At 43.0% G+C, this 14,297-nt stretch overlaps 1 protein-coding gene across 1 annotated transcript in view; it reads left to right on the plus strand.

Moving 5' to 3' along the window:
* The window catches only part of LOC144781956 (cytochrome P450 2G1-like), a 288,870-nt gene that overhangs the window by 92,209 nt on the left and 182,364 nt on the right, over positions 1–14,297 (plus strand). The gene's annotated exons all lie outside the window — the stretch shown is intronic.

Consider the following 14,297-nt stretch of genomic DNA (forward strand, 5'->3'; position numbering starts at 1 on the left):
GAATCCTTTAACTTAGTACATAATTCGGGAAGTAAATTATGCACAAACTTATCAACAAACAACCGTTGACCACCCTCGGTACTCATGTCTTGACCACTATGGTCAATAAACGTTTCTTCAAACCTAGTGAAGAAATCAGATACGGTTTCATCCTTCTTCTGCTTACACGCAGACAATTTGTCCCAATTTACTCTCATAGCAGGCATTAAGGTTTTCATGTAAGTGATGATCTTACCAGGAAGTTCTGCGACTACAGGCTCAGGTTTAGCACCACCAACTTGTCGCGCATCCGCAGCGCCAATATTAGCCCATGTATCACCTAACTCCGGCGCATGATCAGTATGACGAATCAAACCCCATAAGGGTTATGGGACCACATTTCCAAATAACATGTCTATATCCGCTAGATTCATAACGCATGAGTCTGCGGTCTGTGATAGTTCCTTATAATACCCTGCAGGATTTTTACGGGGGTCAGGCAAAGTCTGCTTAAGGGCTAAGACTTCAGCACGTTTCCACGGCACATGCACTCAAACGCGTTGAAAATGAGCCGGTACGGCATCAATTTGATTAGCGACATCAGCCTGAATAGCGTCCTTCTATACAGAAGGAACTTCTCTCATGGGACATAGTCTCACCTTCCTCCTAACAGAAGGGTCAGGCTCAAACAACGACCAAGAAGGACACTTATTCCTGAACGAAAGCAGCGTCGCTACCGCTCTTTCAACGTCGGGACCCACAATCGTGCCTCTTGCAAACTCGGATTGCACATTGGACAACTCAGGCGGAGTTAGTTCCAGATCACCATCTTCCCATTCCTCACGAAGGAACGTGCACATCTTATCAAAGACATATCTCTGCTTCGGCGCTTCCCATTGACGGAAAACATCCATAACAGACACTACATCATATCTTAAAGGACGAGTGACCCATTTACGCGCTAAATGATCCAATACTTCCCTCTCTCGGGAATCAGGCAGTTGACTACGCAACTGCTTACGCTCTGAAACGGGGGTCATACTAAATGACCCAAAGAAAGGAGACAAAAGACTAGTGACAGTATCAGTCATCCTCTGTCGAACAGAAGGAGAAGTTGACAGGACAGGAGATAAAGCGGACTAAGAAAAGGTCAACGTAGGAGCAGTAGCAGAGGAGGCAGCGAGAACAGGCGAAAAAATCGCAGGAATTAAAGGCGGAGCAGGTAGCAAAGTCGGCAGCCCTTGAGAAGGCTGCACCAGAGGAGTAGGAGCCAACTGAAGAGGAGCTGGCGGTTGTGCAACAGCAAGAGGCAAAGCAACCGGAGGTTGCGCAACTAAAGGTTGCGGAGGTGCTGTAGCATTCTGAGCATAAGGGGGTGGCGAATTCAACAAATTTGACATCAAAGGATCTTTCACAAGATCCTTCATTGCATCTTGCTGAAGAGGCGTCAAAACTGGATAGCATTTATCTATCGCCATTTTACATTGCCTGTGCAACTGCTCACTCGCTTGTTCTTCTTCATTATCTTTAAACTGTATAGCAGCTTGCATTATCGAGATACCCTTCTCTCTTTTATTTTTCTTCTCTAATTTAATTTCTTTCTGTTTGGCTTCCTTTCGCCATAGGCGGAAAGAGTCAAACATCGCCGGCCGGGCTTTCTTCTTAAAAAGTCTAACTTCTAGATTATCTAAGACTTCCGTGTCGAAACTACCATATTGGGGCCATTTGAGGACACCGTCCTTCCTTGTGTACCGAATCCATACTTCATTATACGTGATGGGGCCCACGCCATGTTTCACATAGAGCTCATAGGTTGGAGTTCCAATCGGAGGAACCGGACACGAATCCTCCAACCTGGAATCCCTATTACGACCACAACAAAATATTCTTCCAAGTCTGCTAAGACCAGGCATCTTCGCTCTCTAGTCTAGCTTCAAACTTCAAGGGAGTATCGAATACGATAGTCTCGTGAATACACAAGTCCCTCGGCTTTGGAGCTTGCAAGTTCCAAATCAAAAGATCCCAAGGGATACCCAAAAACAATACCAATGACTGGGAGACGCTCCACTCATACCTCATACTTAACTGAAGTATCGATGACGTCGCCAGAAGATCCGTCTATCGTCTCGCTCTACAAATCATCAAAGGCTCCAAGACAGGGCGACAGTCAGGGCAGCAGTCCTTTGTAGCCGTCGGAAAGCGGGAAACCTCGCAGCAAAGACTTTCGGACCACGATGACATACAGGGGTCAATGAAGTGGCAGGACTTCCTCCAGAATTTCCACACAAAGCTCCTCACGATCTTCAGGCTTGGACCGGTAACGCTGAAGTCGCCCCACGTTGGGCGCCAAATGAAGAACCGGGTTATTTAAGACCCAGTGGCGTCAGGGGACACGCCTAAAATCTTCGGGTATCACCTGTCTTCAAACACAGAGACACGGAATCTTCTTGGTGACGTCAAAGATCAAATGTATTGGCTGCAACCAGAAACAGAGGTCCACGAAGTACAATGGCTGTATATTCGTAGGAGACTGCTCAATTTTTACAAAGCAAGCCATCCTTTTTATGCCAAAAATTACATTCCAGACAAATACCTTACATTTACAAACTGTCCAATCACATGTATCCAAATCAGAGGTATCGCATGACGGTAAAACCCACTTTTCAGTTGCCCAGCCCATGATCGATCATTGGTCAAACCCAACATTCTTCATCAGACAGGTCGATCGAACCCATCATAAAACCGGGCACCTCCCCATCGTAAACAGGCCATAAAGAAAGGAGCAGAGACAGGTGTGAGTAAGATAAGACATAGTTGTGTGCAATAAAGGGTTTATGATCTCCTGTGCCTTGATCCTCGATCTCGATCAGCTACTGGGAAAGGAACTGGCCTAACAAGTTTAGCTTCAGGCAAGAGGGTCGTTCACTCGGGTCATTCAGAAGTCAGCTAAAGTGTACGTGTGCTAGAGACTCGTTCGGCCGTAGTCATCGGCCTATGTGAGGGCAACCATAAAATGGCTGCCATATACAAAATGGAACTCAAGGGTTCAGAACGAATCCCTAAATACGTAGTGAATCCATCGGTGTAACGTGACGAAAGCACTCATGCTTGTCGTACTAACTGGTTACGGTCCGCTAATACCAAATTCGTAAGAAAAGCATGACCTTTATGAAACGGGTTCAGGATTCACGGAACCTCAGGTTGTCCACTATTGCCTTGGCAATCGAGCCTTCAGCCATTTCTATTCAACAGACGACAGCCATCTCAGGCATCCTTTTCAGTGGTTGGTCCCACAAAATGATTCTGATCACAGAAAACCTACTACTCACTCTCACTCAACCCACTACCTCTCTCCCTGTGATTTTGTACTACCTCACTGTCTTTGAAAAGTTTTTGGGGTCAAAGTTAACATGACAAAATCGTGTGCCCTGAACCTCTCCATACTCAAACAGGAACGCCCGATTCTAGCCCCATTTTAGTGGGCCTCCCGCACAATTTCATACCTGAACCTTAACTTAACCTCCACTCTGGCCTCTTGGATGCAAGCCAACAAGCCAGAATATCGAAAGTCCATCCGGGAAAATCTCCTCTGCTGGAAGCCATTACATGTATTATGGCTGAGCCGACTTAACGTCATCGAAATGAATGTCCTCCTTAGGATTCTCTATCCTTTTCAATTCTTACTTACCTCCATCCCTTCCGATGATCTCTTGCTCCTACAGTGAGACCTACTGTTTTTTATCTAGGGAGGTAAACGCCCATGGCTCTCTAATTCTGTGTTAATGCTGCCCAGCGACAGGTGTGGTCTAGCTTGTCCTAACCTCCTGGAATTCTACTGGACTGCGTATCTCTGCTATGTCTTCGAGTGGGGTTTATTTTTATTTAATTTTTTATACAGTTTTATATAGCATGAACTAGACCCGAATTGGGTATCAGAGCGCTTTACATGAGCATCAGTTTCATTACAGAAGGACACATTCATTTTTGTTAAGCACGAGGAGATTAAGTGATTTGCCCAGAATCACAGGATGTTGAGCGTGGTTGCCGAGACTCAAGCCCAATTCCCCAGCCTCAAGGTCGACCGTTCTTGACAGAGAAAGCAATAAACACTGGTTCCACATGGACCGAGCCGTGGCTTGTCAACCTCTCAAACAAGCCTGTCACCAGAGTGCATATATCGCTACCCCTACAAGGATGTTCCTCGAGATTTGGGATAAACTGGAGCTAAGTAGGGGTCTCATCACCTTTGCTTCCCCCAACATGCCAATTGCCTGTAATCCTGACATCATCCTGGCCTTTGACCTCACTACATTGCACAGCTGGGAGGCCGGTGAATGTAGATTCTTGTACAACTCTTTACAGAAGGCACTGTTGATAACTGATGAATGCAAAGCGGACTTCAAAGTCTCGGAATCAACAAGGCACCAATACCATCCACTTCATCACAGGGTGCTCCACCCATCTAATGCGTGAGGAGCATTGCGGGCCCAGGCCTCCTTCAAGAAATTGGTTAGGGCTATGATGGCAATAGGGTTTGCTATCTTGAACGAAGTACATCAACACTCTACGCCTTCCCTCACACACACATACTAAACGCAATGGAAAATGCACTTTAGAGGACATCTCACAAAAACAATGGGAAACACTTTGGCATGACATCCCCAAAACCTGCAAAAGTATACCCTAAGAGACAGCTTATAAGATCATGCCACAGTGATACTACGCACTGACACACCTGCACACTATCTACCCAACTGCTTTTGTTCTTCTTTAGCGTTGCGGAACAGAACCAGGGGATTTCTGCCACATTTGGTCGTCTTGCTACCTCATTCCGACTTATTGGAAGGAGATCCTGGGTCACATGGAAGGCACTGTGGGATTTCTTGTCCCTGTCTCCTACACCACTGTCAATATTGATTATCTAATTTCTTTACCTAGAGGCGATGACACACACTGACTGGAGGCTCACTAGCCATATGTTAGGCGTTAAAAAATAGCTTATAGCTCTAGCCTGGAAGAAAACCATGGCCCCACCCATTGGTCAATGGTTCAAACACCTTTGGCATATTATGGCATGGAAACTACTGTCCCTCAAACTGGCCCAGACTGACGCCAAATTCCCCTGTATCTGGCAACCACTTATTGATTGTTTTTCTCGCCTTGAGTGTACCTGCCTCAGACTACCCAATCTTAAAACACTACAACGCTTTGACTAGCAGCTTGGCCACCGTGGTGGTGGAAGCTGTTCTTGACCCTCACCCAGCAACTCCCTCCCCCCTCCCCTCTTCACTCCCCCACACTACCAAAGAGGCTCACTCATGTGCCACTCAAGAGCACAGTTTTTGCTTGGTGTCTTCCTGAGATACACCTTTGACCTTCACTAGTTATACTGTTTCTCTTCAATGTTTCTAGACTTATGACATGTGTATCTGACTGAGGAGCTCCCTTGCTGGGTATTCTGCGCCTGTAACACCTTTAGCGCTCTGGTGATATTTGGATGTTATTGCCTGCAACTGTGAAGTTATATATACTATGTAATTGTGGTGTGATCTCAGCATTGGTGACCATGTCTTGTACTTTTTCTATGAAAAATCTTGGAAAAACAGATTTCATGCAAAAAGGGCCTCACTAGGAATTTATGACAGTATAACCATTCAACAGAATCATTAAGCTGTTTTAGATTTTTATATTAACTCTCCATTTTAGGTTGTCAATCAATTAACATTTATAAAGCGCTTCAAATCACCTGTTAGGGTTTCGAGGTACTGGAGCTGTTGGCTGCTGCGTGGAGGTTTGGTCCACTAATGTCAGTCAACAATTATTTTGCCTCATCTGGGAAGGTGACTAGCACAGCAGCTGAAGTCACTATTACAGTCATTCCAAAGAAAGGGAAAGATCATTCTAAGCCTCAGAGTTTGAGTCTGAGCGTGCTTATACACATTGAAACCAATATGTATGGCAACATATTAGTTTAACCATGTTTCTCACGCTGATTTTGTTAAAGGTAGAAGAGCCAGTGCTAAAATCCACATGTTTTGTCCTATCATTGACTAGGCTCCTCTACTTCAATCACCTCTAGCAGTAGCTATAACACTGGATGCTGAGAAGGCCTTTGATAAGATCATATGGTCGTACCAAAAGGCTGCACTATATAGTTACAATCAAGGTGACCTACACATTAAAAATGCCATGTGCCTTTGCGAAAGCAAAAGTGACAATCTGAATCAGTGGTTCCACATCCTTTGTTTCACAACAAGGCATACTCCATGGACGCCCGCTCTCCACTCTTTTTTGTCTTGTCCATAGACCCTCTTTTGATAATGCTAAATAAAACCACCAAAATTAAAGATCTCCACTTTGGGATGGAATTTCCATTTTCAAAACTGCTTCCTAAACAGAGGATATATTAGTCTTTACTGACGACCCTGCTGATACCATAACAGCTAGTGTAAATATAATTCATGCTTTCTCCAGTTATTCAGTCTATTACTTAAACAAAGATAAAACTAAAGTTTTACCCATTAATATTCATTGCCATTCTTACTGGATTGTGAGCTTGGACTTTCAAGGGGAATAACAGTTTTATTATGTGGTTAGATATTTGATTTTGTGTTAACATTTCGTGATCCATCTTGCAGAACAAACTTAAAGCAATTGCCAAAATTAAAGACTTCTTGAAGGCATGGTCCCCTAAGGACGTTTTGTGGAGGTGCGGGGGTAGGGTCAAAGGGGTAGGTTGGAATCCTTTAAAATGATAGTGAACCCACTAGTCAGTTTTCACCTCTCAAGCATGGTTCCAATTTGTGACTCTCAGTCTTTTTTTATCAGTTGATAAAATCACCTCTAAATTCCTATGGTACAAAAAAAAAACTGAGAATCACTTTAAAAAATCTCTGAATGACCTTTAAAGAAGGAGGCTAAAATCTACTGAACTGGTTTAATTACCAGTTTCCTTATCAGCTCAGGTTACACTTTGACTTGAAGACAAACCTACTAAGGTGCCCGTCAGGCTCAGAATAGAGCATTATTTCAGTTATTCTTTTGTTAGAAATTAGGTTTCTGGTTAGCAGAGGAAGGCACCCTGTCTAAGGAGGAATCACAATCCTTGTCAGGGTAAGTCACAACACGCCCAAAATTACCGTGTGCTCTCCCTTTGGTTGCTTGGCACAGAGCTGTCAGGCTTAACTTAAAAGGCAATTTGTAAAGTATGTGTGCAACACTTCAAACAGTAACACAGTGAAAAACCACATCAGGTTGAAAAAATAGAGAATAATGTAATAACTAAAATAATACCAATAAGTAGAAATCAAGATATTTCTTTTTAAAGAATGAACTGTAAAATAGCTCTTAGAGGTGATAAGGACTTATTTGGGATGTCTGGTGGCACCTGACTGAAAAAAGTCTAAAGTTCAGGCCAACCATGATTGAGCGCCAGCAGGATACAAGTACCCAGTACCTTGATCCTGGCTTTGTCACCATCGAAGATGTGAAGTGCAACCAAAACCATTCATTGGTGTCGAGCCACGCACTGAACGAGATGTGCCAATTCTTTCCACTCTATGGTGGCGATGCATCTGTTCTAAATATTATGCGCTGGTTCCGAATACGATATGTTGCTACTGCTCCTGCAGCAGAGGAAGGATGCGTTGGTTCCAAAGGCGATACGGTGGCACCGCCCCATGCAACAATGAGGATGCACTGGTTCCGATTCACACAATGACTAAAATGCACTGCTTCTGACACCCGCAGTGGTGAAGATTGCCGGTTCCGATGAGAATGGGTTGAATTTAAGAAGCACCTTAGGCCTCACTTCCAAGGGTCCAGGACTGGGGTGGTAGGCAGACTGACAGATGGCAGTGTCCAGGTGCAGATGCAGGTAAGATGGAAGTATTTTATGTACCTGGGACTTCAAATCAGGAGGCAGGAGGCAGGCCAGCAAGCCTCTGTGTTCAAATGATGCAGGTCCAGTCCTTCTCACCCAGGCAGGGGAACAGCAGGCACGGTATGGGTAAAACAAGAAAATGCCATCATTCTACAAGTACATGTAAAGTAGGACTCCCTGCCCTAGACAGAGTCTTCACTACCCTAATGCACTCCTACCGGAGTGTAAATAATTTCGTGCTCTACTTTACAAATCAATTAAAAGGCAAATTTGATCACATATTCAATCTACACAATCTTCTTTAAACCAGTGTGAAACAAAAAAAATATTGAATCCATCCAGCGTAGTTCGATGCTTCTTTTAATTCAAAAGCACAATTCTTTGAAGATCATAAGTTTCGTGTTACGTTGTAACAAACTTGCAAGTGACAATTCCCAATGCATTTCGGGTGTATAATATACCCTTCTTCAGGGAAAATCTACAAGAACATATAACATAAATTAACTTCTGTCATACATTAAATGGTGGGCCACCATTTAATGTATGAATTGAAAGAAGCATCGAACTATGTTGGATGGATTCGATATATTTTTTTGTTTCACACTGGTTTAAAGAAGATTGTGTAGATTGAATATGTGATCAAATTTGCCTTTTAATTGATTTGTAAAGTAGAGCACAAAATTATTTACACTCTGGTAGGAGTGCATTAAGGTAGTGAAGACTCTTTCTAGGGCAGGGAGTCCTAGTTTACATGTTCTTTCAGAAACAGTGGCCAGGTAGAACCACTCCAGAGTCAGCACACCAACTGTGAGTACTTTGAGTATTTTGTTTTATGAGAATAGTATTGAAATTGAGTGCATCGCAGCTTTTACACTACACGTTATCATTCTACAAGTTACATTTTTTTACTTGCAATTTAAAAACCAACCTCGCCATCAGTTGTGATTTTAAATTGTGAGTCCAGAGACCGCAAACTTGAAAGATCTTTCTCTTCACAATTGGGAATTACACTTAAAAGATGTAATAAGGTAATCCCAATGATGTTATCCTATGCAAGAGATAGGCCGTGCAGTAGTGATAAATGATATTGAGAGTTTTCACTACAAGGGCATGTAAAACGTACAAGTACACATCCTGCCTTTTAGGTACATTGCACCCTGCTCTCTGGGTTTCCCAGGGCCTACCTTAGGGATGCCTATTAGGTGTAAACGGGGATGGTTTAGGCCTGGCAAGAGGTTAAACTGCACACACAGGCTCTAAAGTGGTTGGCTTGAGCCAATGGTTAGAAGGCTACTTAAGTGGATGGCACAATGATTGCTGCAGGCTCACTAGTAGCATTTAATTTACAGGCCCTGAGCACATGTAGTACATTTTACAAGTAACTTATATGTTAATTAAATATGCCGCTTGAAGATGAGCCTATATTGCCATGTTTAGGGGAGAGAGCACAAGCTCTTTAGCACTTGTTAGCAGTGGTAAAATGCACAGAATATAAAAACCAGCAAAAAAAGGTCAGAACAATGGGGGGGGGGTGGACAAAAAGTTCAGAGAAGGCCACCCTAAAGCGGTCAGGTCAAACACGTGCCCCCCCCAGCTGAGAGAGGGGAGAGTTACCCAACCCTTGGGAGTTCTCTTCACTAAGGCGAAATAATGTGGGGAGACCAAAAGCATTGTTGTGGTCTTACCCTGTAGAGTAGTCCATCATAAAGACAGGTCCCAGTAGAGAGATGGACCACCTCAACAGTTTGGTATTCTCATCCCTCATTTGCATTAGCCATCTGAGGGGTCTGTGGTCTGTCTGAACCAAGAAGTGAGTCCCAAAAATGTATGGTCTCAACGTATTCATTGCTTAGACCACAGCAAAAGCTTCTCTTTCAATGGCTCTCCAAATCTGTTCCTGTGGAAGTAACCTCCTACTGATATAGGCTGCTGGATGGTCTAGGTCATCTTCATTTATCTGTACCTAGACTGCCCCTATGCCATGCTCTGAAGCATCAATTTGCACAATAAATTGTTTGGCGACTTCAAGCGCCTTGAGTACAGGTGCTGTGCACATGGCTTCTTCGAGGAAATCAAAGGCCAGGTTTCTGCCCATCAGTAAGGGGCTGTTCCTTCATGGGACATTTGGAATCGCCCTTGGACCCCCTATGATTGTAACACTCAGTAAATTCGGGTACAACCCTACCTGTTTATGATTAGGACTCCCGGTTTTATGGTATTCATTTTTGTAATGGTTTCGAACTGTATTTATCCATATTTATTTTTTGGGCCTTCTTATTGGTAGTTATCCATATTTATATAAGCTGTTTTGAGACTTAATGGACTCCTAAAACTATGACGAAATGTTATATTTCGGTATTTATTTAACTGACAAACATGCACGCAAACTTTTATGCCTGTCGCAATTTTAGAAATTTAAGCAGCAAATATAACAAAACACTGCAACATATATGTTAACATTATATACAAATATATGTTAACAAATGCATCCATTTAAAGACATTTCACAACTTTTTGTACTGTTCTACTTTTAATACAAACGCAGACAGTAAGCACATCGTTTTCTGCCTGTATTTTTCTGTACATTTCAGTAAAAAAGGAAAACTGGAAGCCTTACTTATGATCAAAGAACTCCTTCTTCTTAGGGTCATACTGGGACTTGTAAACACTACTCCCTTGCAAATTATTCTGGGTGCCTTTAGAGAGCTCCTAATTTTTAAGTTTTTATCCCCCCTTTCTTCTTTTGGGAACCCTGGCCACCTTTGTGGGAGTTCCCCAAAATACCTTTTTGGACACTGGTGCTAGACCTGAGGTCCTCTTCCTTAGCAAGCTTCTTGGGGTCAGTCAGCTTACTGTCCTCTAAGTGCTGAGGCAACACAGTAAAATAGATACTGAGCATGTGCTCCCTCATAATTAAATGGAACAACTAATTAAAATTACCTAGCTGCCCTTCACCCAGACATTATTGCTTTACTGGAGTAATCAACACAATCTACTTAGGATTGAATGGGGAGCTTCCGGCTGTCCCTGAATCTTCGGCAATACTTTTTTTAGTGTACAGCCCAAATTTGGCAATCAAAATGGCCTTCACAGGGGTATACTTGCTTTGGTCCCCAACCTCTCTCGTGAGAAGTGTGTCCTTCCCAAGTGTTGACATGTGTTTCCACAGACCACCCCCTGTGCTCCTCAGGAACCCTGTGAACCTTTAATGCAACCTCATATGCAGACAAACATTTATTAATGTAATCTCCCACCACATATCTTGGCTCCAAATCCTTGTATTTATAAACCCTTTTCTCTCCATCAGCGAATACTGCTGGAATCTGCCTGGATGAGCTTGATGTCCAGCTCCTTTTGACTCAGTTCATGAGCCAACATCATTTTTTTCCTCTAAGACCCTTTCAGCCTTTGTGTCTTCCCAGTGCCCTCTTCTTCACCTTAGCCTCCAGTTGTTAATTTTGGCAACTGCAATTTGAACTCTTTCTCTTCCCTCCTCTCTTCCAGTTCTTCGGAAGCCAGGCCGCAGTAAGAAACTCTGCTCCCTGCCCTTGCAGGAAGCACCAGTTCAGGGTCACTCGCTCATCCATTGCATGTGGTTTCTTATGCAACTCCAGCTTCCTGGTGGTGCTCGTTGCAAGAACTCCCACTTCCTTACAGAAGTCCTTGAGCTTGGTAAACCTCTACACTACAGTAAACTACAGTAGCAAATGATTACTGACTTACGAAACGGAAAGTGAATAAAAATAATATGAATCATTGATGAATAAGTTTGGAATTCCTGAATATATAGGAAAACATATTGTGTGCACATAAGGATGAGACCAGTGGTCCACTGACCTCACATTATGCCTGTGATTATTTAACGCCGAGGGACACCTGACGTTACTTATGTGGCACCTACAAACTTGATGAAACTTTGTATAAACACTGCTGTGCATCCCAGTACACTGTTTTCAGATTGTTACTACTTCGTGTCCAAACCAACTGGGCTAGCACGCATAAAATGCAGCATAACTACGAAGAAATCGCGAAGAGCACAGAGGCTCGTGCCTCTACATTTGCATTTAAATCCGATGAAGCTGACCGAATTTATGCACTAATTAGGGAAGAGACCACACAGGAGACCACTACGCCCTCAAAAGAGCAATATATAAGACAACTCTTATATCTGAGTAAGAGACGCATTAACTAACAACTACATGCCAGTACACTGGTCAAATATCATCGTAACCAGCGGATACCTAGGGGCCTCAGAATAGCCTTGAAACCATCACTCTGTAAGAACTCCAAAAAATTTCAGGAAAGATGGTATGAAATCTTAAACAAGTGCTCTCTGGATTTAATCCTACTTATTATTGAAGAACTGTCCGGAATACTCGAGGAACTCACCACGGAAATTGAAGAAACATCTAATGAACTCTCCAAAATGCTATCCGAGGATGAATTAAAGGTAATCCTAGAAGACGTTCAAACACAAATCAAGAAACACTCTAATGAGATCAATGAACGCAAAATACGCAAGTATAAAAGAGATACCACAGACTACCGACTGGGAGAAGTCTACACCTGGGCGGAGATCTACGCCCAAAAAAGGAGAAACAGACCACCTAACTCCCAAACGGAAACCTCATCTTCCGATAGTGATAGCACACAAAGACCCAAGAAAACTACCACAACTCACGGAGACGCTGATACCAACACAGCACAGCAACCAACCACAAGTTTTCAAACAGAACCGAACCCTTTTTTAGAACAGGGTCAGGCACAAAAAGGAGACCCCGGAGAGGACAGAACAAAGGAAAGAGAAAAAGAGAAAGAACCACCTATCACGAGAAGCACAACGGGCACCATCAAGGACAAGAAAACCACAAAGAAGACATAGATAATGAAGAACTTGTGATTAACATCAGTGCATACCAAATGACTAACTATGAAAAGAAGTTACTTCAGAAAGGCACATCCTTCGTGCCTACGACCAACACGACCAACTTGGAATTGGAAGTCAGCCTATTCAAACTGATGCGGAAGTTACGCTTACTCCATTTTTTTGAAAACGTCCTACCAGAACAACCGACTAAAGACAAAGACCAATTACTAGGGTTAAGACCACACAGCACATTCCAATCACCAGTAAGCCATAAAACCCTGGACCTATTTGAGAATAGAGTGAAAAAGGACCTTGCAAACATCAAACATGGCCAAAAGCGTCATAGAAACATGACACAAAAAGATAGGGATACTCTTAAAAAATTATCTCAAAGCGATCGGATTATATGTACCAAGGCCGACAAAGGGGGTGCGCTAGTCATTATGGATAGAGAAATGTATGAACGGAAGACCATGGAACATATCCTGGATGCCACAACTTATATGAGACTGGACAACAACCCCACAATAGAGTACATGAAAACTCTGCAGAACATGTTGGATAGAGCGCATGAAGCAGGCACAATTAATGACAGGACCAAAAACTTCCTGATTAAAACTAACCCCAAGAGCCCGACACTTAGGATGGTACCAAAAATCCACAAAGATCTAAAACACCCTCCTATGAGACCCATTGTCTCCACGTGTGGAAGTCTACACGAACCGATTGGCCAACTCCTGGATAAATACCTACAACCAACGGTACAGTCCATGCGGACATATACCAGGGATACTACACACTTTATCTCAAAGCTTAATGATCTCCAGATTGACCCACAAGACCACCTAATTTTATGCACTGCTGACGTCCGAGCCCTATATACTTCCATACCCCACTCCCTGGGGATAGAAGCCATCGAGCAAGCGCTCCTTAAAACAGATCTAGAAACTGACTTCCAAATATTCCTGATGGAACTGATGATGTTTGTACTATATCAGAGCTACTACAAATACGATTGTTGGTACCAACAACTTGTAGGCATGGCAATGGGCAATTCAGCGGCGCCAGTATACGCCAATATCTTCATGCAGCAATATGAGGAAACACACATTTTTGCTAATGAAGAATGGACAAAAAACCTACTCCTCCTAACTAGATATATTGACAATATTTTTATCGTCTGGAAAGCATCTGAGATTGAACTACAACATCAACTGGAAAAATTTAACCAGATTGACGAACGGATCCAACTCACATGGCAAACTTCGGAAACCACCGTGAATTTTCTTGATGTTAAAATCACCAGAAGCCAAAACAAATTTGAAACCGATCTTTTCACTAAACCAACGGACCGGAATAACATGTTGCACTTCACGAGTTTCCATGAACCCAACCTTAAGCAACATTTACCATATTCTCAAATGGCGCGAGCCAAAAGGATCACATCAGACCCCACTAAATCTAAAGAACGTATTGAGGAAGTGGCCACCAAATTCATACAACGAGGATACCCTCAAAACGTCATTGAACAGTCCAAAGATAAAATCGCTAAAATTGAACGAACTAAAC

Source organism: Lissotriton helveticus, chromosome 9, assembly GCF_964261635.1.
Source record: "Lissotriton helveticus chromosome 9, aLisHel1.1, whole genome shotgun sequence".
In the NCBI taxonomy this organism is placed as follows: Eukaryota; Metazoa; Chordata; class Amphibia; order Caudata; family Salamandridae; genus Lissotriton; species Lissotriton helveticus.